This window comes from Falco peregrinus, chromosome 3 (assembly GCF_023634155.1).
Source record: "Falco peregrinus isolate bFalPer1 chromosome 3, bFalPer1.pri, whole genome shotgun sequence".
Lineage (NCBI taxonomy): Eukaryota > Metazoa > Chordata > Aves > Falconiformes > Falconidae > Falco > Falco peregrinus.
Genome location: NC_073723.1, coordinates 51,011,580 through 51,037,425, shown reverse-complemented (window position 1 = coordinate 51,037,425; position 25,846 = coordinate 51,011,580). Strand labels below are relative to the sequence as shown.

Here is a 25,846-nt window from a genome sequence, read left to right as displayed (position 1 = left end):
AATTAATCTATTCTGTTGAATAACTACAAATGCATAAAATTGTGTAAAACATTAAACAACTGTAAATTCCATTTAATCATTTTCACGTTTAAAAATATCTGAAAATTTATGACTCCTTAACAAACATCTAGCATACTGGGAATGAGTGCAGGAACAAGCTCCTTTCAAATAGCAGTATATAACTATACAGCTCTAGCATGGCTTAACATTGATACTAGCAGGGTGGAGACCCCCCTGCTGCCACCCCCGCCTCCCCAGCTAGCCCACCTGCGTGACTGTTTTAGTTACTTGCTTTACCAGGGAAATGGGAGGAATCTGTGCATGACCCTCTGCCTTGTGCTGCTGTGACTTTGATGCTGAATCTGGCCAGATCTAGGAAGCAGAAGTTGTGCTTTCATAGTTTCTTTTCAATCCTGCTATTTCCTGGATGATGTTAGCCTCTTTCATATCTGGTTTGGCCTCAGAGTTTCTGGTCCTGGGAGGTGAAGGCCCTCCCCTCCTACAGGATGTTTCCATACACGCTCTGGTCACTCATGCTTCCCATTGCCGGGCATACAGTAAACACACAGATTGGTACTGATTCTCTGTGAGTGTAAGCTTGTGCTTGTTTTTCCGTGGTTGTTTTGATATAATTTTTTTTTCTCCCAAAGTGTCTGTTGTTTGGAGACTGGCTGGGTATCAGTCTGTCTGTGGGTGGTGCTGAGAGATTTTTTTCTTTCCTTCAATTATTAAGCTGCCTTTATCTAGACCCATGATTTTTCCAATTTCAGTCTTCCTATTTTCTCCACTGTCCTGCTGCAGAGTGGGACGTGGAAGGTGAGCAAGCAGCTCTGTAGGTGTTTGGCTGCTGTCTGGGATCAACCTACCCAATCCAACCCTGGCTGCTGTCTGGGATCAACCTACCCAATCCAACCCAGGTGCACCTTGCACTTGCCTTTGTTGAAGAAGTTCATGAGAACCATATCTCTCCAGGTCTCTCTGAATCACAGCCCTGCCCAGCAGCTTTAAGGCTGTGAATCTTATGGAAAGCTTAAGATAGATTTGTACGGTCAGACTTGTTATTAACAACTTTTTGCAAATAAATAATTCAGAAAGATCAATAAATTAACTGAAAGACACATAAAATGTGTCCAGTAAAAGAAAAACATGGAAGTTTGAAATAATTGTGGAACAAGTGAGATATATAGTTCAAAAAATAATGAGAGTAACATCTTCCATGTAACGAACAAATAAATTTTCTCAAGACTATAAATTCTTGGCATTAGCCACCTTAAACCAATACCTAAGCCCTTGTCTGAAATAAGATTAAATAGAAAATAAACCTATAAATTTAAATATTTTAGAGTTGTTTTTTCAAGTGAGTCACCTCTTATTTATTAAGGGTATCTGAGAATTACTCCTTATTTAAGAAATGGTGTTATATGATTTGCTATCAACGGTAGGTGTGACTTGAATTGATGGTTCCTTTCCTGTTGTCATGGGGAAGAAATGGTACTCTAAAACTTGAAGGAATTAGCTTTTTTTTTGCTTTGATCAGCTCGTTGTATCTGGTAGAGGGAAACAAGAAGGTCATTCTTCAAAATCCTCATTTGTAGCAGATGACATGGTAGTTTGAAGAAGATTTTCATGTAGCATGAACTGAAACATGCTGTAGCATGTGATCACTGTTTTGATAAAAAAAGCTCCCTCTAGTTTTGGCATTAATATAATCACTGTTTTGGACCATTCTCTAGCAAATGAAGCTCTCAATGATTTCACTAAAACTAATATACCATGAATTGCAAAACGGCCCACACAATAATGAGTTATCTAATGTGGTTTAACTCTAAAAGAATTTTTGCTTTCTTGGTTAAAATGGAACATGCACACCTTCAGGCTCAGAAATGCTGTCCCTTTGCAGGTCAGGTTTACCAGGTTGACACAGGAATGGCTAGAAGGAAAAAAGGATAGCAGCGTATGAAAAATTAAACTGATGTTTATTCCAGGACTGTGCTGGAGACAGTTTTGCCTAGTTTAGAGGATATCAAAAATCTTAGTGGGTTCCTGACTATTAAACAAGCTCTTAAATGTGACTTGTCAAGATGTACCCCCTGCTGCCACTTTCTTAGAGGGAACTTCACTGCCCTTGTTTGTGATTCTTCTCCACCCAGAGTTTTCCTCTTGCAACTGGAAGTCAGTATTGCTGTAGAAATGTGTCCAGCATGCTTCTGATAGAGTTGATGGCTGAAATTGGTAATTCTGCAGTTTATTTGTACCTGATACCAAAGTAGGGTATGATAAGGCTGGCTGGAATACAGATATACTTGCTCTGGTCTTGCCTTCTGCTGTGCAGATGTACCCTCTGAATATAAATTTTCCAGAGCAGTACCATGACTTGCAAGAAAAGCAAATTACGCGTTATTTTGCATTTACTTGTAAATGGCAATGACTGTCAATACAGGCCATAGAGGTCTACGACTGGTTCAAATACCATTAAAATAGTGGTTTACTATAATTATTATCTACAACTTCCACATTAAAGAAAGCCAATACAAACACGGTCACCTACCTCTACAGGTGAGTATGATCCTTGCTCTAGTGATCTAGTGAAAATATAAAGACTTACTCACCTCACTCTTCCCAGAGAAGTTTAAGGTTTGAAGGCTCAGCCCTCAGTGTATCAGGGAAGTGTGTCTGAGTAAGTGGGTGCACAGCTGGGATGCAGACATCGGAGAGCCTCCAACACACTGCACAAACTACAGCCCATGAGAAACTGTGCACTCATCCATCTATTTTGATCTATTTAGTACCTAGACTGAAGAAGTCCCTTCCCTTGTAAACATTGTTGGAGCTTTAACTGAAGCTCTGGTAACTCTAGCACTGAGCAGCTGAGGCATCTCAAATGCGTACAGACACATATTTAAACACGTCTCAACCTTGGAAGAAATTAAATTTTATTCAGAGATAAGTGAAGGGTTGACTGGATTCCTTTATGTTATCTATGCTCTACTTACAGAATTGTGACAATTTTGCAGTCTTATAGAAGATTATCTGTTAAAAGATTAGGGTTCAGACATGATGAAGAAGACAAAGTGAAACTCAAAAGTATTTACTTGTTTTACTGAAATGGGATTATTTATTTATCTATTTATTTTGCTGGTTACTAGGGTTTTGGGAGACCTTATTATAGATTTAATTTCCTTGTAAAAATCTTAGCAGTATATTTTAAGGGTTTTGCTATGAATGTGGGGTATCACCTTGTGATCCTACAAGAGCCAAGAAATGTTCTCAGTTAGAAAGTAATAAAGTGTTCTTGATTCACAGTTCAATATTTTAGTTAGGTTAAAGAAGCTCTCGATTTAAAACCTCCTAAAACAAATTTCTAGATTTGCAAGATGACATAGAGCATTAATCATTACCAGTCTTAGTTAAATTCCTGGGGAATACCATGACAATTCCTATAGGAGAAAAATGTGATAAGTTCCTTTCATCATTTTGGATCTTTATTCAGCACTTCTATGTGGGTTAATTTTATGATAGCAGCCTGTTAGCTTTATTCCTCCCTTGTAAAAAATCCAGTGTAAGCTTCACAATATACTCAGTCTTCTTACATACTGAAAAAAATTTACTTTGTCCCTTACTCCTGCAGTTGTATATACTGGCTCCTTTTCAAAATGTATTTCATTATGTTTCGCTTTCAAAGCCATGAAGCGGCTATCTATTGATTTCGGTTTTCCTCTTTTTAAGTATACTAATGCTAATATTTTTCCCTTTATTGCAGCCTTAGAGGCTTCCTAGACCATTTGACTATTTACTTTTCCCACCATAGTATATCATAAAATATCAAATAAAGTTATTCTTTATGATCTTTATATCAGAATCTTCTAGCAGGCCTGTTATTAAATCACTGCCTTCTATTTTTCTTCCAGGAGTAGGCTAACACTTAACAATCACTTTAATTAGTACGTGATCTAACTGCATAATTATCTCACTAGCTATAGATCCTCAGGTCAATGTTATGAAATATATTCGTAGCTAGATGGTCCTGGAAGATATCGATTGGACCTCATAGCATGCACTAGGTAAAGAGAGTATAACATCTCAAAAGGCCAGATTTTTTTGCAGTTATCTATTCTATCGTGCCTCTAAATAGAGTCTCCGAAGAACCATTTGAACCATTAATTCAGAGTCTCGGTGTCTTGGTATTGGAGGGAAAGGCTGGGATGGTCATGTAAAGAAAGCTACACTCAGCATACTGATTAGCTGAAGGTGCATTTGCTAGCTGATACTGCAGCATGCATAGTGGGCCTGCTAATTAAAACATCTCACCCATCTTTGCTTTTCTGTGCAAAATGATGCCAACATGGCAATTAGATTATCAAGTCCACTTAGTTTTAAATGAGGAAAGTATAATGACTTGTTTCACATATCCCTCAGTAGGTTACCAGTGTTATCATGGACTTAATTACTTCCCAGTATGGGCAGAGGCAGTTGGTGGCTGAAAGAGAGTGGAAATGTACAAAACCTTGGCCATGTTGCTTCCATGTATTCTTCTCCCAGAGAAACATATGCAGATGACAGTGTGGACTCTGCAGGAGGGAGCAGTTTGGAGAATACTAGAACTATGTCACGTACAGAGGGGCAAATGCCACTAAAAGGGTGCCATGCATCACTAAAAGTAATTTCAGCACTGGGACAAGAAACAAAACAAAACAGTGAAATTCAGCAGTCCTACTGCATGGCTCAACTGGAGAAGGGGAATAGCAGTGAAATACTTTAGACATCAGAAAGAACTTCTGTTGACACAGTGTAGACATCTGCAATGTAGACTGCAAGGGCAAAGATACTTCAGATGTGAAGTTCATGTCATGCCATTGCAGATGACATGGGTCAAAGGAACTTTAGGACTGGCAATTTTCCCAGTGAATATAAAGTTAGTTCAGATGACTAGCCCAGATAAAGATGGCTACATTGCAGATATCTAAAGTCAGAAAAGACAAATTTCAGTTGGGCTGAATGAAAAACAGGTTATGATGGAGTTCTGTGGGCTTTTCATGGCTACAATGATATCCATAGTTTCAATAGATGGTAGTGGAAAATATACATGTGGGAAAACAAGATTTGGGTTTCTTTGTAGCAATTGCTTTGTGTAGATAATATACCAAGATAATACTGGAAACCCTTGTTAAATGTTGCTTCATGAAAATCTGGCAAGTAATTCCTAAGTCATAAAAAATGAAACACATAATGAGAAATTACAGTATGACTTGGCAGTTAAACAGGCTGAAAAAAAGAAAAAGATAAACTGAATTTTCATATGTACTGAATTTCTTACATAATTTCTCATATTTCTGAGAATTACAGAAGATAGCTTAGAAGAAAAATATTTCAATATGAGAGTAGTTTATTCAGACACTAGTGAGACAAAATAGAAATCAGAAAAGAAGCTGGCTTTGTAGGTTTTAGTTTTTTAATGGAACAAAACCTGCAAAAGTCAAAGTATATCTGTAACAGTGACAACTGATAAAGGAAAATGAACTATGGGAAGTAGAATACTCTAACGGCAAAATCTACAGTTACTCATGAGTTTGCACTAAAAGGTGGAAAACCGAAATAAATCAAAGCTGGTATTAGAGAAGTGAAAGTGGGTATAATGTAAAAGGTAAAAAAGATAAAACTAAGAAACCTGCCTTTCCCAGATATTCCTGTATGAGTTCAGTGACTGTACTGGATACTCAGCAGATGCTTAGCATTTTATTCATGCATAAGACAGGCTGAAGCTCTATCTACCATGATAACTCCTAGTATTCTGTTAATATCACATGCTTTGGTGATTCCCAGCCAAGAAAACAATTAGATGTAAGTTGATTAACATAATATATCAGTGTAATGTTCTAATAAAGAAGGGGGAAGACATGGGAGAAGAAAATAATGAAGGTAATTATTTTGTGTATTAGTATATACAGGAATAGCTGGGAAGGGGGGCATTCTTGGTAGAGATTTAGAATCACACTTTCTTGTCAGGTAAAATGACTAGCACCTAAGTCAGTATCCCGGTTTTATACTGATGAGGTTGAGATCATGGTTTAGGATTCGGAGTTAAGTTCAACATTGCCCAGTGTATTGGGTTTGCATGGCCAGGTTTTGGTAGCAGTGGGGTTACAGGGGTGGCTTCTGTGAGAAGCTGCCAGCAGCTTGCCCCATGTCTGACAGAGCCAGCGCCAGCCGGCTCCAAGATGGACCCACTGTTGGCCAGGGCCGAGCCCATCAATGACGGTGGTAGCGCCTCTGGGACAGCATATTTAGCAAGGGGGAAAAAACCTGCCAGATTATTATTGGAGCCAGAGAGAGAAGTGAGCATATGTGAGAGCAACAGCCCTGCAGCCCCCCAGGCCAGTGCAGAGGGAGGCAGGAGGGGCTCCAGGCCCCAGAGCAGAGATTCCCCTGCAGCCCGTGGTGAAGACCACTGTGAGGTAGGCTGTGCCCCTCAGCCCGTGGAGGTGTACGGTGGAGCAGATCCCCACCTGCAGCCTAGGGACAACCCCATGATGGAGGGGGTGGATGCCTTAAGGGAGCTGTGACCCTGTGGGAAGCCCACACTGGAGCAGGCTCATGGCAGGACCTGTGGACTCATGGGTAGAAAGGAGCCCATGCTGGAGCAGGTTTGCTGGCAGGACTTGTGACCCTATGGAAAGGACCCACACTGGAGCAGTTCATGAAAACTGTAGCCCACGGGAAGGGCTCATGTTGGAGATATCTGAGAACTGTCTCCCACGGGAGGGACCCCAGGCTGGAGCAGGGCCCGAGTGTGAGGAGCCTCCCCCGAGGGGGCAGGAGCGGCAGAGGCAGCGTGTGATGGACTGACCCAGCCCCATTCCCTGTCCCCCTGTGCCGCCGGGAGGAGGAGGGAGGGAAATCAAGAGTGAAATTAAGGCCAGGAAGAAGAGAGGGGTGAAGGGAAGGTGTTTTTAAGTTTTGGGTTTATTTCTCATTATCCTGCTCAGATGCAAATGTTAATATATTAAACTAATTCCTCCAAGTCGAGTCTGTTTTGCTTGTGATGGTAACTGCTGAGTGATGTCCCTGTCCTTATGTTGACCCATGAACCTTTTGTTATTTTTTCTCTCCCTTGTCCAGCTGAGGAGGAGGGTGACAGAGTGGCTTTGGTGAGCACCTGGCATCCAGCCAGGGTCAACCCAACACACCTGGATTTAGACACACAGGATAAAATCAGAACAGACTGCTTTACAGAAAGTCTTATAACTTAATTATGGAAAATCATACAAGTCTTTAGGCTATGCTCACTAGCTGTAAGAATCCCATCATTCCCTCTGAAAGGAAAAAATAAAGCTGTTTTTCATAATTGTGGAAGAACTGAAGACATTTTCAGACATTTCAGAAAATTGTCACTACCAAAAATTCCTTCCGGAATTATTCCAATTTCAGTATAGATCTCTTCTGCTGTTATCCTGACATTAGGTATATGTATGCTGTAGGACAAGGCCTCAAGGACAAGAGTCCAAGTACTGTTAGCCTGATGAATAGAGACGTGTTAGAACTTGTAGGGCACAAGCCCTGGGAACAAAGGAGCAAGCTAACTGCAGACTCTTGAGCCGTTGCAGTTGAGATGGCAACCAGATGGACAAAGAGGAATAAGTAGCCAGATAAGGGAACGGATAGTGCCGATAAGGAACTTCGCTAATCAAGAAAGTCACGTAGGAAGAAACCCCCTAATCTTAGAATAGAAATTGTTGCTATGACAAGGTAAACTAATCAGTTTCTATTGTTTTAACGGTGTGTCTTAAATGTCAACCAATCAGTGTTTTTTATGTCTAAGATATAAACAATCAGTGTGTAATATGTAGAAGGTAGAAACATATATAATTGTAAGAAAATCACTAATAAACCGACAACTTGCTTGCATCAAGCTGCGTCCCGTCTCTTCATTCGCCACAAATTGGTGACCCCGATGTGATCCGGTGAAGGATCTGACGTGGAGGGGCTCTCGAATCGCCTAACTGAGCGACTTGCAGCGAATCCCACAGAACTTTGAATGATCTGCTAAAGGAAGCGGGAGCGGGCCAGCCTGAAATCCCTCCGGAGTTGAGAGGTGAGCTGTGGGAAATCCGTAATGGGGAATCAGAAAGAGACGTTTATGAGCTTATGAAATGTCTCCTTAATAAACATAAGAAAAGTATTTCTGGGCAAGACCTTAAAGCAATGCTCAAATGGGTGCAAGTAAATATGCCCGCAGTGACTGCATCTACAATTTTTACGTGGGAACTTTGGGACGACACAGGGGTGAAATCGTGGGATTCTGCTACAAAAGGCAATACTGAGTCCCACCGTCTGCTCTCTTCGTGGAGAGCTATTTTTGAGACTATGAAAGCACAGGAAGAAAAGGCAGAGGAAGGAGAGGAGTAGGAGTAGGAAGCTCCTATAGCTCTTTCCTTATCAGCCTCTAAGTCACAGTGCTCTAGACCCCTGGGTGTCAATGCAGTGGAGTATCCACCAGAAGAAGATCCCTTTGACCCAGGACCAATAGACCCTGAAAAAGAACCTGATTTATACCCTCCTGATCTACGTGATGTGAGGACAAAAATAAAGAAACAAGCCTTAAAGGAGGGGGATTTAGAAATGGCTAAAACTATAGTTGCTCCGGTCTTGTATTCTCAGGGTTGGGCAGGGGGAGCACGATGGGAGGCTCTTTCTTTTTCGGTTGTTAAAGAACTGTGCCGCACGGTTACGGAACACGGTATTTCTTCTCCCTATTTTATAAGTCTGTTATCTTCTGTGTTTGATACTTATGTCATGACTCCTCATGATCTGAAATCTTTAGCACAATTGCTACTAACCCCGACTCAGTACACGTTATGGGAATGGCATTGGAGAGGAGGACTGCAAGCACGCCTACTCACGTATGTTAATCATAACGATCCTGCATTAGCTGCACTAACAATAGAACATCTTACGGGCACCGGTGTACATGCTGATCCTGTAACGCAAGCTCAGAACTGCCCCCGTGCGGCTCTCAAGGCAATTAGAGAAGAGGCAAAAAAGGCTTTTTTCCAGGTCCCTGACTCACAAAAGCCACAAAAAACATCACTCAGGAGTCTCGAGAACCTTATATGTAGTTTATTGATAGACTAAAACAGGCTTTGGAATGTCAAGTAAATAATGCGGAAGCTCGGGATATATTGCTAACAAAACTAGCTGTTGAAAATGCTAATGTTGATTGTAAAAGGCTACTGAAGTCTCTTCCCAACCCGAACCCCACTCTGGTGGAAATGGTGGAAGCATGTAACTGAATTGGTACGGTTGACCACAAGTTTGAAGCTATGGCTGCTGCTTTTGCAGCGATGCGTGGTGTGGGGAATTGCTATGGTTGTGGTAAGCCTCGTCATCTAAAGAGAAATTGTCTTGCTCGGGCTGCAGGGAATAAACAACAACCCCCTGGTCCTGGAGTTTGTCCGAAATGTCAGAAAGGGCATCATTATGCTAATCAATGTCGATCTAAGTATGACTTCCAGGGACAACCGATACAGGGAAACCGACCGCGGAGAGCGGGGCAGCAACACGCGCAGACACAAGTGCCACAGCTGACATTTCAACAACCTCGGAGAGAAGTACTGACACCTCGAGTCTCTGTCCAGCAACCTCAGGCAGCACCGGATTGGACCTGGCAACCTCACACACAGTAACGCTGCTCGATTCCTCGGTTCATTTATTATCAACAAATGTCAAAGGACCATTACCCCCTGATACACAAGCTCTATTAATTGGTAGATCTTCCACAACATTGTCTGGTCTTTTTGTTTTACCAGGTGTTATTGACTCTGACAGTGTGGATGAAATCAAAATCATGGCATGGACTCCATTTCTGCCTTACACGTACACGATACCTCAGGGTAGTCGAATAGCGCAATTGATTCTGATTCCGGCAAGGGTAAGCTCTCTTATCACTGATCATCCTCCGCAGAGGAGAGGAGGTTTTGGATCCACAGGGTTACCTCATATTTTGTGGGTACAATCTATTTCTCCACAGCGACCTATGTATTAGTGTACCCTTATTTTCAATGATCAACAAATAACACTAAATGGAATCATTGACACTGGAGCTGACGTCACAGTAATTTCTCAAGTTAAATGGCCTCCGCAATGGCCATTGACTAATGTCTCTCAAACACTGACTGGGATAGGGGGGACCGGTAACAGTCGTCAGAGTTTGGAACTAATTCGAATTCAAGGACCAGAGGACATGTGGCTTCTGTTAAACCTTTTGTGCTACCAGTCCCTATGGTTTTGTGGGGATGTGATGTATTGTCACAATGGGAAATGTTTATCCGAACACATTTTTAGATGGGGCCATTGAAGTGCGCGATACCCTAAAAATAACCTGGAAAACTGATGCTCCTATTTGGGTGGATCAATGGCCCCTTCCTTTGGAAAAACTTCATGCACTTCAAAACTTAGTCTCAGAACAACTTTCCAAAGGACACGTTGTACCTTCTACTAGCCCATGGAATTCACCTGTTTTTGTTATTAAAAAACAAACTGGCAAGTGGCGCTTGCTCCATGATCTCAGAAAAATTAATGATGCTATGGAAGATATGGGAGCCCTCCAACCCGGGCTCCCGTCCCTGACTATGATCCCTCAACATTGGCATCTAACTGTCATAGACCTTAAAGATTGTTTTTTCAGTATCCCGTTACATCCAGATGATGCCCCAAAATTTGCCTTTTCAATTCCAAGCGTCAACATGCAAGCTCCATTGCAGAGATATCAGTGGGTTGTACTGCCACAAGGTATGAAAAATAGTCCTACGATGTGTCAATGGTATGTTGCAAAAATACTCAGTCCTGTCCGAAATGCTATGCCTACTGTGTTATTGTATCATTATATGGATGACCTTTTAGTGGCAGCACAACATCATGAAGTCATGGAGAAAGCTGTAGCCCTTGTCACAGATGCTGTGAATTTGGCTGGTCTCTGTATAGCACCAGAAAAGGTACAAAAGTTTCCCCCTTGGAAATATCTGGGCTGGCAAATAAGAGCACAAACTATTGTTCCTCAACCATTGCAGATCAATACCAATGTAAGAAACCTGCAGGATGCACAAAAATCACTGGGAACAATAAATTGGGTTTGACCACTATTGGGAATTTTTAATACAGACTTGGGTCCTCTGTTTGAACTACTAAAAGGGGACACTAATCTTTGTTCTCCATGTAATCTTAACTCTGAAGCAGATACATCTTTACAAAAGGTTGCCTCAGCTATCGCTTCTCAACAGGCCCACCAATGGGCCCCTGAACTACCTTTTTACTTGATTATTTTAAGCCCTGCTCGACAGCCTCATGCCCTGATATTTCAATGGGACCTTCAGAACTCAGACCCCTTGTTAATTATTGAATGGATCTTTTTACCTAACCAGTCTACAAAAACTATTTTGACACACATTAAATGTTTGCCTCTCTGATTCTTAAAGCTAGATCACGCCTGTTAACCTCATCAGGGAAGGATTTTGTCTGTATTTGTACCAATAACAACAGTATACTTGCAATGGCTTTATCAGCAATCAGACACCTTTGTTATGGCACTTGACGACTACAGAGGTCAAATAACTTCCCATCCACCTTCACACAAACTGTTTAACATTGACTTTCGTCTGATGTTAAAACCCAAAAGAAGTGAACAACCTTTGCAGGCGCTTACTGTGTTTACAGATGGATCAGGCAAATCACATAAATCTGTTCTTCTATGGTGGGATGATCAATGGAGACAATGGGACTCGGACATAGAGATAGTCTCCGGTTCACCTCAAATAGTAGAACTGAATGCAGTTGTTCGCGTTTTCCAAAAATGGAATGTACCACTCAACCTTGTTACTGATTCCGCTTATGTTGCAGGTATTGTTGCATGAGCCGAAGCTCCTGTGCTGTGGAATGTTTCACATTCACAACTTTTTACCCTGTTACAGGAACTTATTTTCCTTTTGGACTCTCAATCTGCACCTTATTTTGTTATGCATATTAGGTCTCACTCCTCACTACCTTGTTTTCTTGCTGAAGGCAATTGACAAGCTGATCTGTTGGCATTACCAGTTCAAGTATTGCCAGACTGCATTGCACAAGCTAAACTAAATCACTCTTTTTTCCATCAAAATGCTGGAGCTCTTAAACAACAGTTTGACCTTACTTCTCAACAAGCGTCAAATATTATTGCTGTCTGTCCTGATTGTCAAAAACATTCTTTCCCATCAATTGCTGCAGGAGTTAACCCTAGAGGATTACAAAGCCTACAATTATGGCAAACAGATGTTACACATTATTTTGAATTTGGTAACCTTAAATATATCCACTCTTCCATTGATACATTTTCAGGTGCCTTGTTTACCTCTTGTCACACAGGAGAAAAGGCACGAGATGTTCGTAGACATTTAATGTGTGCTTTTGCTACTTTGGATATTCCCTCAAAGATAAAGACAGATAATGGTCCAGCTTATGTTTCAACAACTATAAAAACCTTTTTTGCCCTATGGGGTATAACTCATATTACTGGCATTCCTCATTCCCCCACCGGTCAATCTCTCGTTGAACGGTCTCATCAGTCTCTAAAACGTCTATTACAACAACAAAAAGGGGGAATGGGAATGGCTATTCCAGAGGAACGGTTACAGAAAGCATTGTATGTTTTTAATTTTTTAAATTGTTCTTTAATAGATACTAACCCACCAATAGTTCGACATTATTACTACAAATACCTCCTTCAAGGCATGGGTTAAAGCCCCAGTATTGGTTCGAGATCCAGAAACAGGTAAAATTATGGGACCATATCCTCTTGTTACATGGGGGAAAGGTTGTGCTTGTGTCTCTACAGAAAAAGGACCCAGATGGATCCCAGCGAAGAATGTATGACCTTTCCGTGAACCTTTACCGCAGACAACTGATACTGACACCGACCCTACAGAATGAAATAAAAAACTGTGTGAGGATTTCTGTTTTGCATTAATGTCAGATACCCAAATTCAGGGTATAGAATCTAGATTTTGCTTTTTACACCGCTTGAAATGAACACTATCACCCTGGATTAAACCACTTAACAAAGGTAATACGTTTGGACCAGACCAGATCCCCAACGCACTGACGGCACCGCTAGCAGATATTATATTCCATTATATCGACTTTCAATGACACTGTCATGAACCAGATTGGACAGCGTCTCGATTTCTACAGTTATGTTGCTATGAACATGGACCGTTCTGTCGACCGTGGATCAAGATTCATTGTGAACTCTGTGATCAGGATTGCTGGCAAGTTGTAAGACTAAGGGACAGATGGGGTCATTGGATGTGTTCTGGGTGTAATAATCAAACATTAAGGTTTAATCATATACAGTGGGCTGAACGTTTTACGGGAAAACCTCTTTTGGAATTAGAGGGAGTTATAGGATTAGGTTCTGAGATTTTGCCAAAATTAGTTTTTGCAAATTTTTTATCATTGATTGAAAGCCTAGAAGTATGTGCTATTGCATGGTTGTTGTTTCAATATATTATATTAGCAAGCAGAATTTATATTATTAACAAGAACATTATTGTAGGATTAGAGTGTGGACAATCAATTGCAGTGCCTCGGTTGTGGACAGTACGACCAGAAGAATGGCTGGTTGTAAAATGTCGATGTAAAAAGCAAAGGAGAAACAAGCGTTGTCATATATATGGATAATGATGTTCATACCTGGACCTTGGCCTATTGAAGGTAGCTTTTATCCCCCTTTTCTACCAAAGGTAAATGTTTGGGTCACGTTGGCGAGCTTGACTGGACAGGATACTCTGTGTCTTGCTATGGCCACTCTGGATCAGCCTTTTTCCACACGTCTTGTGGGCTTACCATTAGATGAATGGCCTATACCTAGGGACCTTCAAAGTCTTTTTCCACCCAAAAACATATCAAAAAATGTGACAGAAAATTGGGATGTATGGACACCCCATCTCCCACTGGCCACTTTGGAACCACAAGAAATTGAACTCCTTGGTTCAGTAAAAATGGATTTTTGCTTAAAATTTAACTACACGGGAAAGAATCAATTTAGGGCATGGGACGCTTCCCCTATTCATCCTGCTTTTAAAAATGCAAGTATCTGGTGTAATTACACTGCTAAGAACTTGTCTAAATCTAGCAATACTCCGCTCTCACTACCTGCTGGAGTATTTTTTATTTGTGGGGATCAAGCATGGGCTGTCATTCCTTCTCATATAAAAGGAGGTCCGTGTAGTTTAGGGCGACTTTCCATCCTGACTCCTAACACATCTATGATTTTACAACTTTGCTACTCTCGAAGGACAAAGCGTGGCGTTCATGCATTTGCCCCCGATTGTGATGATAACATGCAATTTTGGTCCTTTGGCCAGCTCTTTACTGCATCTCTTTTGTTGCCTGGAGCTGCTGCAGGAAATGCTCTGGCAACATTAGATAAGCTTGGCTGTTGGCTTGCCAAACAAACTAATGCCACAAGCAGTGCCCTGTCTGGTCTTTTATTAGATGTTGATAGTGTTCGCCATGCGACATTACAAAATAGAGCTGCAATAGATTTTTTGCTTCTGGCACAAGGTCATGGTTGTGAAGAGTTTGAAGGGATGTGTTGCATGAACCTTTCAGATCATTCAGAATCAATTCATGCTAGCATCCAAAGATTGAAGATGGAGTTTCTCATCTTCAACAAAGTGATACTTGGGACTGGTTAGATAAACTGTTTAGTGGTTGGGGTATTTCAGGATGGTTATGAAGTTTAGTGAAGATGATTATATATGTTTTAGTTGCTTTTTTGTTTGTTTTATTACTTATACCTTGTCTTTTACAATGCTTACAAAAATTAACAACTTGTTCAATTTCAAGAGTTCTTTTTGTGCAACAGGAAGGGGGAGATGTAGGACAAGGCCTCAAGGACAAGAGTCCAAGTACTGTTAGCCTGATGAATAGAGACGTGTTAGAACTTGTAGGGCACAAGCCCTGGGAACAAAGGAGCAAGCTAACTGCAGACTCTTGAGCCGTTGCAGTTGAGATGGCAACCAGATGGACAAAGAGGAATAAGTAGCCAGATAAGGGAACGGATAGTGCCGATAAGGAACTTCGCTAATCAAGAAAGTCACGTAGGAAGAAACCCCCTAATCTTAGAATAGAAATTGTTGCTATGACAAGGTAAACTAATCAGTTTCTATTGTTTTAACGGTGTGTCTTAAATGTCAACCAATCAGTGTTTTTTATGTCTAAGATATAAACAATCAGTGTGTAATATGTAGAAGGTAGAAACATATATAATTGTAAGAAAATCACTAATAAACTGACAACTTGCTTGCATCAGGCTGTGTCCCGTCTCTTCATTCGCCGCAGTATGCCAATTCAACCAGTTGTCTCTGTGAATGAATAAAATCCTTTTTTCCAAATTATCATAAAATACATTTGATTCCAGTTTATTGCAGCTACATTTTCTTACCAGTTTTAAGCATTAAGTGATTTGCATTTAAAGCTGTGAATATGCGATTGATTGAAATTGCATCAGTTTAAAAATTCTACTTGTTGAACATTTTTTATCATAAATAAGTTATAGTAATGAAGTGAGATGTTTCTTAGAGAATCTGACCTAACTGGTGTGAATAGCTGTGATGTCTTTTAAAATGAGTAATGTGCCAAAATCACCAATGGATCACCTTTGCACAACAGTAAATGGTGTGCACTTTCATTAGCAAAAACTATTAGACAGTCCAGGCTGTGAAAAGCAACTCTCAATCAATGGCTGTACATAAATTCATCAAAAATAATGAAAACGAAAGCCTATCCAGGTCAAATAAGAAGTCTGGCTGTCTTTCAGTTAAAGTTTTCCAAGGACATAATAAGAAATAAATCCACTCCTTCCCGTTTATGAAGCCCCAATGAGAAAGCAGCAGTAGTATACCAGCCATTCTTGTCAGGAGGAAAATATCTCCTATGAGATGAGTAATGTTTCTGGCAGGGAAGTACATATTTGCTGAATTAGCTTCAATAAAAGGAAATTTACATAAAGCTGTATTAATTTCAGCAGGGTGTTTAACATTTCTGCTTTTGCTTTATCGGCCTGAGAAAGCAAAAATGGTGTGTAATGAACATGTGTGTTGAAGTTGTTACTCAGTCTTGCAATCAGAGTAATAATAACCAAGTTTCACTCAAATGTTTCACTTTATACATAGCTCCTTGATGGAATTACAGTCTTGCTATGAACGTTAAGGGCACATTATTCCCTATTTTTAATTGAAATGGCCCAAAACTTACAGCTTGCCAGCATAAGAAAAATTCAACTGTACATTTCTAATGCCTACAGAGAGCTATAATTCACTAGCTTCCCTACCCCCTGGGTACTGCTGTTGTCAATTATAGGCATTCTGAAGTGTAGAACAAACACAAGAACATTTTGTTCCTCAGCACTCTCTGTTTAACTGTCCGAGTAATTCCCAGATCACTCCACTGCACTCTAAGGGAAAACATTGGATTGGTTTTGAAACTGAAGAACAGCTATATGACTGTGTTTGAAGCCCAAAAAGTTTAATTTTCATTGTTGTAGTCCTGCCTGAGTATCTCTGATGTCTTGCTACAAGTTTTCTTGAGAAGCTTTTCAGTTTTTCCTGAGGCAACTTCTGCAGTTGCTCTGAACATTGCCTCCATGTATTAGAAAATCCTTGCTAAAACACAACACTGTTGGTTAGAGCTATTTACAGCAGCTAACAAAATTGCAAGGTGGCAACAAAGATTAATTTCATGTATTTTGTTTAGAAGTGTGATAGTACAGAAGGAATTAGCAAGGAGGGGTAAGCAAAAATAACCTAAAACCTCACCAAATGGACTCCTTCCTGCCCTTATCCATTTTCTCACATTTACAAAACATGAGTCAAGTCTTCAGCAACAATCAAGGACTCAATTGGTGATATACAGGTGATAAACAGATGCCTGAAAGCATTCTGCACAAGAGTTTTTCTTGGTTCAAGTTAAAGCTATTGACTATTTACTATACTACTGTCAATTACCACTTGTAAAAGTTCACAACTATAGCTGTGTTGTAAAAAAGTTTGGAATATGCTTTCTTTTGACTGGTCTTGGCTCCTAAACTGTTAGCTGTCAAGAATGCTGCATCCAAACTGTGAGGCAGGAAAGTGTTTTACAGAGTTCCCTGCACTTCTGGTCCCACACCTTTGTTCAGGACAGGAGACCAGCCAGCGGGCATTTGATACTGTATGCTTGGGTTTTCATCCAAAAGAAACCAGGGCATTGGAGAAAAGCAGAAGGGTGAACAAACCTCAGAGATGGGATGGTGTACTCCTGGGTGTCATCCCAACATTTAATCAGAATACATCTGGTGTTTATTTCCAGGATTGGAGGCTGAGGAGTGTTTTCAAGTTTGTTACCTAATGCATCAAGGTTTTCTCTGTCCTAGGCTGACAGATAATTCCTTTCTTTACATAGGCACTATTATACCAATACATGTCTGAGATGCAGTGGAGCTACCCGGCACCAACATCTGTCCTTGGTTCACCAGGCAGAAGCAGATCATAAACCAAAGATAAATATCAAAAGTGATTGCTAGCCACGTTCTAACCAGAGCCTCAACTCTACAGTGACTTTTTACTGAACACTCAGGAAGCAAAAATTTCTCAGCAATCAGACACTTTCTTTCTTGTCTGTATTCTGTTTTGAACTCTGAAACCTCCTTCCCACCTCAATGATGTCTCAGAATTTCAAATACTGTTCCGAAATAAATTCCCTTTAATGGTGAAATACTGCATATAATCAGTCTACTGAAAGGAGAGTAAATCCAGGTTCATAGACTCAAAAAAATCAGTTCCATGTTTCAGCAAGTTACTTAGGTATTTTCTTGCTGTTTCTGTAATCACTGTCTTCTACTAACAATCCCAAACTGTTACACAGATGAACATTCCCATGAGTTTAGCACTGTTACTAGTGTTAGCTGGATTAACACTAAAACTTCTGCATGTTGTTTAAACTATGTAGTGAAGGATATCACTATACACTGTTTCTCAATATGTCAATAAAAAGGGAGACTCTATGGATGGCAAAGAAAAAGGGACAGGAATAAATGGCCAACTAAGATCCACATGCCTTGCCAATTATTAAGGTTAATGTCTTGTAAAGTTTATAATAATTGAGCTTTGTTTTAAGATTAAGACGGTAACAAAAAATAATTGAGTATCACAATAATGCTGATTATAATAAATATCAATGAATTTAAATATTTATATTTAAAATGAAGGATTCAAAACTGAAAATAGCAATTTTGTCTATTTTAGGGGTTTATATATCTTTATATTTATATATATTTTAATATGTTCCATGAGAATACTAAGAAACAAAAATAATAAGATTAGGCTACACAAGGAGCATATATATTTGTATTTCCTTTTCTGGCTCTGTTGAGTTGGATATATCCATCAATATGAACATCACCATCTGCTATGAAATATAAAGAGTTTGCAAAAATCAAGAGACATAATTGTTACATTTTCTTTTGCAAAGGCAGATGATTATGGTTTTATACCTCAGGATGCTCCCTTGACACGAAATACTAGTGCAAACTTTTGAATCATTTTCCTATTTGAATAGTAGATATTGTTCAAAATGCGAGTGGTTTGGGAAGTATCAAGCCTCATGCACTTTTAATTTCCCCAGTGCAATATTTTTAGATTTCTATTTTTCAGACAGTGTATCGAGGAAAGCTGCAAAGGCAGTAGTTATCAATTACTAGAAACTACTGTAAGGGAGAGAGAACTGGCAAAAAGCTTTTCAAATAATTCTGTTTCCTACTAAAGTTCTCAGAACTACAATGGAGGATTACTAACCAATTGATAAATTATCAACTTTTCAATAAAGTGTGATTTGCACAGTTGCTTTTTGTCTGTTATCCTTGTTGATTCTTCTGTAGAAATATTTAGCTTAAATCATAACGAGCTACCAGCTGAGCAGACTAATTTCGTCTTCTTGCAAAGCAGTTTTAAACACCATACAGATATTATAATTCCAATATCTCAATATATAGGGTGCCAAGAAGAGAAATTCAAAGACTAAATAACTTCATAGGTCAAGTCTCTCCTGATGTGTGGCCAAAGACCACTCAAGCTCAGCTTGCCATAGGCTTCCTTTGCATTCCTTCCTAAACTGCAGCCACAAAAGAAACATTCAGCTCTCTAGCAAAACGTTGAAGAAAATTAAACGTTGTCAGAACAAACAGTATCCCAAACTGAGATTTTTATTGAGGAAACCGAATTATTAGCATATCTTTTAGAGGAGGCACAGTACACAGAAATCCAGAAAACATGGACAAAACATACTAAGCATATGCCATTTGCATCCATTATATACCTGTACATATCTTCATATACTTGTACAGAAAACCATTTGTAGATGCAGATCATGAAGCTGGGTAGTGTGTGAAGCAAAAGGCAGACTTTAACATAATGGCTTACTAGTGCACAGCAGTACAACATACCTGAGCAAGGTTCCTATAGTTTTGTTTTGATAATTACCTGTTTTCTGCAGTGATGATCTGATATTCCATGTTATGGGGGGTGGGGGTAGGAGGGTGGGGGAAGTGAAGTATAGCTAGCATATCTAGCAGTGGAAAAAACACACGGTGTCTTTTCAGGAAGGATCATGGTAAAAATACAGTTTCTATTTTTGAGCAATTTTTTATAAAGCTATTTTAAAATGACTATAATTAAATATTAGCAACCATAAAGTGGATGTATACCTGTAATAATTGACCATTACCTATGTCTTTTCCCTGCCTCTTTTTTATATAGATGTGACTTCTTTAAATGGTTCCCTAATGCTTAAAGAACTAACTCTTCTGTATTTCTTGAGCTAGGTTTTTCGTTCGTTAAAAAAAGTCAAAAATCATCCTCGGCCTTCAGTGACACAAGACCTGTAGTCCAATGTTCCAATATTAATCCTTTGTTGTATGAAGTGTGAATTCACAGATATTTTATGTTTAGTCATTTTAAGGGAGGTTGGTAAGACACAAAGTCTTCTCAAACAAATTTCATGCAAATTAAGACAGACGTAATCTACTGTTACCTCAACTACAACTGGCTATTGTCAAATAAGAGCAAGTACTGAGCTGAATGTATTTTCAGATACCTCCTTATGAGAGGAAGAAAAGAGAATGAAGAAAGAAAAGAAAAATGGAAGACTAGATGGCAGTTATGTAAAAGTAAAAAGTAAAAGAGTCTTAAAGAAATAGCTTATTTGGCAAATTAGATGTTTGCATTGGTACGTAGCAGATTTTAGAACAGGAAATGCTGAAATTGAGATGATCAAGGAACTATCATACGCATCAAATAGTAACCTCACACAATATGACATCAGAAAAATTGGATTCATTGAGTCCCAAAGACAGACATCATTAACAGATGAAATCTGTACTTCCCTTCAGATGGAAATAGAAGAAGAATACAGATGACCAGACTTGGTTGGATTAATACCGCTGAATTTAATAAAGCTGGTCAGGTTATGAATTTAGACCCTGGGGATCTATTTAGATCACATGGGAAAAAGGGTTAAGTATCTTTAAAATAACTTAGGCATTTTGAAAGTGAGAGCTGGCTAAGGAGATGCCAGTAGTTGTTGAACATTTTAAAACAACAGAAACAGAAGACAAAAAATCAATAAAGCCTCATATGAAAGGTGATCTTAGAAAAGAAATTGATAGATTATATTTTGCTGCAGTAACTCAGACATGAACTTTTATACTTGCACTGATCTTTCACTGATCTTTTTTTCTAAGCTCCCCCACAAAAACCATCCTCCAGCCAGGCCAGAGAACAGCAAACCTACAAATTGCTTTCTAGAAAAAAATCCATATTTTTTTTTCGTTATAGCTTTTCTAAGTGGCCTGGAGCTAGAAAGCTGCTCCTTTTTTTTTCTTTTTTTTTTTTTTTTTTTTTTTTTTTTCTGATGCAACTATTTACCAAAAGCCCAGGGCACTGCTAGTCCTGTCAGCAGGACAGACCAACCGAGTTGGGTACCTCCTGAGGATGCCTGTTTCCTTCTGTGGGATCTGCAACACTTTGTACACTGGAGAGGTGCATGGGGAGCATGAGAGGCACCTTCCTCCATGTTCCTTGGTGCCCATGGCCAGCACCTATCCCTTGTCCCCATGAGAAGGCACCCATGGGTGGGGGTGCCTCACAGCAGAGAGCTCTGTCTGAGAACAGCTATTTCCTGCTAATAGGCACGTGGGATGGTCTGGAGGATGTTTGGGCAGGCTGGTGGTCCCAGGATAAAGTAACTGTTGGGGGGAGGGAAGCTTTGTCCAGGAATGGCAAACGCTTGTGTGCAGCTGGGTTTGGTGGCAGCGTGGCACAGGTGGTAGATCTGGGCATGAGCTAAGAGAAGGGATTTCAGGAGGTATTTATGCAGCATCAGAGTTTTGCAAGAAGGGACCTGTCTGACACCTGCATATATAAAAAAGCTTACCGGAATTAATGTTTTTGAATGATTTGTGATGGACTTTGTATCTATTTTACTTGGTTTTCTAAATTTGTGTTTGTTTTCCTTTAGGCATCCAGGCCTGATAAAACCACTGGAGGGCAGGGACTGCACTGTCCTTTAGACACTTCGCTCAGAGGAGAAGATGCCAGAGACAGAAAGGTAAGAGAGGCAAGAGTCACCGCACTGAGCTGGGAGTTCACAGCTCATGCTTAAACAAAGAGTGCAGTGGGGAACAGAGCGCCAGGTTTCAGCAGTGACTCAGATCTTCCCAGGAGCCAGAGGATACTGCAGTTCACTGTAACTCAAAAAATGACTGAGACCCCTGGAAGCAAGGACTCGACTTTGAGCACAGTGAGCAGGAAAAGAGTTGCATACAAGACGTAATGATTCTACCATGTCCTACCTATTTTTTCTGAGCCATCTTTCTTTGAGAGTTCAGTTTCCAGGCTTTGTTCAGCAATATTAGGCTTGGGGTTTGCAGGGCATTTGTTGGTTTTGGGTGGGGTTTTTTTTGTTTAAGAACCTTTTTAGAGAGGTCACAGAAAGGAAGAGGATTAGGTATATAGAACCACTTTAAAACTGTTATCATTTCAGAGTCCTGCTCCAAAAAAGTGTCCAGTGAGAGAAAGGGCTCTGCAGTTTGTAGTCAGGATAGTACTGTGGAGCTCAGCAAAATGAGTCTTGTGCAAAACTCATGTTGACTTCAGTGGAGGAGGTAACAGGAACTCCAAGTACTTTGAGGCTTCCCGTCTTACAGGAAGTGATCTAAGGCAAGAGCTGGTATCATTGTGGTTTTCTAAGTTGCTTGGGGTTCCAAGTTTTATATGCTGCATAGGTACCATTCACCTCTAATATCACTTACAACATCAAAGAGCAAAATGAAATCATTATATTGTCCCTGCAGTATGCAATTAAAACCTTTTTCACAGCTGCTCACAAGAGTTGCAAAGCATGCAAGAGCATTCTCTTGTGCTCACAGGAATGAGGGATAGTGAAGCTAAAGCAAGTAAGAATATCCAGTAGAATTCTTTTGGTCTCTGGGTCTCTGTTATCATGTCAATGCAGGAATGTCAAGGATACTGAAATTTGTGTTTTATGAAAGACAGTCCTATCACTCTTCTGTATCAAATTTAATTTTAGGACCCTGACATTTTTATGATTAAAAAATCTGTCAAACTTGCTATCTAAAGATCAGTAAGTTTATTCCATACAGATTCAGATGATTTTGTACCATTTCTGTAATGGGATACCGATGACTACAGCTATTTTGTCATAGGTTTTTATGATGTAGTTCTTAAACAGGAGTAATTCTACTTTGATAAAATGAATTTATAACAGTTGCATCATGAACTCAAAGTTATGCCATTCTGTGTTAAAAAAAAATACTTCTTGGAAAATTTTAATCAGAACAGTTAGTGAATTGCAAACTAGATTTAATCAAAAACAAATTTAAATAAGGATGCTTTCTTTGTTGCAAAGATCACTGGAAGTTGTTCATTATTGATAAACTAACATTTTCTGAACTTGCTGTAAGCATTGAAGGACACAAGTTTGACAAAGGCAAGTGTGAGGTCCTGCACCAAGGGAGGAACAACCCCACGCACCAGTACAGGCTAGGGGTGACCTGCTGGGAGGCAGCTCTGTGGAGAAGGACCTGGGAGTGCTGGTGGACAGCAAGCTGGCCATGAGCCAGCAGTGTGCCCTGGTGGCCAAGGAGACCAATGGGATCCTGGGATACATCAGGAGGAGTGTGGCCAGCAGGTCAAGTGAGGTTGTCCTCCCCCTCTGCTCTGCCCTGGTGAGGCTCCATCTGGAGTGCTGTGTCCAGTTCTGGGCTCCCCAGTCAGGAGAGTCAGGGAACTGCTGGAGAGGGCCCAGCGGGGCGATACAAGGATGATGAAGGGTCTGGAGCACCTTCCTTGTGAGGAAAGGCTGAGGGAGCTGGGCCTGTTCAGCCTGGAGAAGAGAAGACTGAGAGGGGGCCTCATCAATGTCTACAAATATCTTAAGGGCGAGTGTCAAGAGGACGGGGCCAGGCTCTTTTCAGTGGTGCCCAGCGACAGGACAGGGGGCAATGGGCACAAACTGCAGCACAGAATGTTCCTTCTGAATATGAGGAAGAACTTCTTTACCTTGGAGGTGACAGAGCACTGGCACAGGCTGCCCAGAAAGGCTGTGGAGTCTTCTTCTCCGAAGACATTCAAAACCTGCATGGACGTGCTCCTGTGCAACCTGCTCTAGGAGAACCTGCTTTAGCAGGGGGTCAGACTAGATTATACCCAGAGGTCCCTTCCAACTCTGACCATTCCGTGATTCTGTGACACGTGAAGTAGCCAGGAATATTTTTCCTAATACTGCTTCTTTTCCTTCCTCCCATCTGGTTTGTTGGTCGATCTTTCAATGGAAACATTATGCAGCTTCTCAGGGAAATGCAGGTTTCTTTACACTTCTGACAGTTTTCCTGTTATTTCTATCTACTTGGATATCTGTCATTTTTTTGTACACCTGAGTTATATGCCTTTATTTTTAGCACAGTGATTTCTGTGTTAGTAAACAAATAAAAAGGTGTTTTTTTAAAAAAAGTAATTAAACTTTAAATTGTATTTGTTTTAATACTTTATTTTTTTATTATTCCCCCCCCCCCCCCCCCCCCCCAGAAAACAAGCTCTTATATTCTATTTGATGTACATACCATGTGTCCTGTGGTGGGACTAGAATTTTTTTTTTTCCTCAGTGAAAACTTTCTTAATATGAGAATTCCAGTGGACATACTCCTACTCATGAAATAAAAGAGCCGGGTAAAAATCATTAAGAACCATAAAACATGATTTGATTTGAGATAAACACTCCTTTGCAACCAAATTTCCTTTTTTTTCTTAAATGAAAGCAAGAGAAGCTATTTTTGAAAATGAAAATGAGCACATTGAACAGAAGGAAACAGGCGGCAGTGGTTCAGCTAAACCCAAAGCCATTTACTTGTCCACAACCAATACATCTATATAGCCAAGTTAATGTACTCATGAGCTCCAAAAAAGGATGCCCCTACTGCATGTCTGCTCGGTAGTCCCGAGTTGTGCTACAGTCTGTGGAAGTCCTTACAGATTTTCATCATGTGTATATTTCTTTTAATTAACATTTTCTCTTTATTATTCTATTAAATATTTTAGTGGTTTTGGCCTCAACTACTTGTAAAATGTCATCCACTAAGATTTATCAGCAATTAATTCTGGGGTAGAAGAGAAGGGATATGGCAAATGTGTTCCTAACAAAAGAACATTGTGATGTGTCTGGACAAGGACGCAATAAGATATAACATCTGGATGCTGATTTTTCTTGTGCCATGCCGCTGCTAATCTCCATAAAGGTGTACATAGCCAGTATTGTCACTTTACTAGCCCAAAGTGAACAGCAAGATTTAGCTTCAAGTATTTGTTGTGCTCCCTGCTGCTCTGCTGGGAAAGAGTACTCTGTCACGTTAGCATGTTTAACTACACCAATGAAATACTGACTCTTGTCATCTTATCTCTACTGATAAAATGATCCATAAAAGTGTTATACAGTTAATGTTGCTACACTAACAGACTATTTTTCCCCTCTGTAAAATGGCAAAGCATAATTATACAGAAAAAAGAAATCAGAACACTTTCATACTCAGTAGTCTTCTTCCCTCCTTCTCCCCCACCCAAAAGATGTAGACAGAAAATATGAGCAGTCAGTCTCGTTCTTCCTCTGGTATGATTATTTCCAGTTTCTCAAAATAAGTGGTAACTGTGTTTAAAGCACCGTTATTCTCATTTACAAGCTTCAGATTGTTTAGACAGTAAATCATAATATAAGGCAAAAGACAATTAAATGGTTCTGTATCCCATTATAGTGCAGTATGTACTCTTAGACTTATTGTAAATAAAAAGTTTGTTTAAAAATATGTTTTTCCAATTGTATAAAGCATTTTGCTTCACTTTTGGAATGCAAAGGAGGAAAATATTTGGAATGAAAGAATTGTCTTACTGCAGTTGTATAACATAAAATTTCTTTTGCAAATAGAAATAAAAATTTGATGTGAACATGAAGCTTCTGCATCTAGCAAGTTACTAAATATCAGCCTAGAAGTAAAATCTTTGATGTTTATTAGCACTTTGTTAAATACTTAATTTTATGTATGTATCCTGCTCAGCCATATTTACTAGATCTATTATGGATTTTTGAGAGAATGTTCTACATGTACATTATTTCCAATCATTTTTTATTTTTCCTCCCCTCATGAGAAAGTATTTTCAGTGTTTTAAAATCCAGTATTTAACCATAATAAATCTGGAATCTAAAGGCTAAATGGCTG

General features: G+C 39.8%; 1 long non-coding RNA gene across 3 annotated transcripts in view; it reads left to right on the top strand.

Moving 5' to 3' along the window:
* LOC114013257 (uncharacterized) overlaps positions 1–25,846 on the top strand; it is a 67,280-nt gene that overhangs the window by 23,390 nt on the left and 18,044 nt on the right. For 2 of the 3 annotated variants that reach the window (XR_008746374.1, XR_008746372.1), the window contains exon 4: positions 21,580–21,669. This is a non-coding gene — a long non-coding RNA (uncharacterized LOC114013257). Of the gene's footprint in view, positions 1–21,579; positions 22,819–25,846 lie in introns of those variants that run through there. The other variant, XR_008746370.1, reaches the window with a different exon arrangement.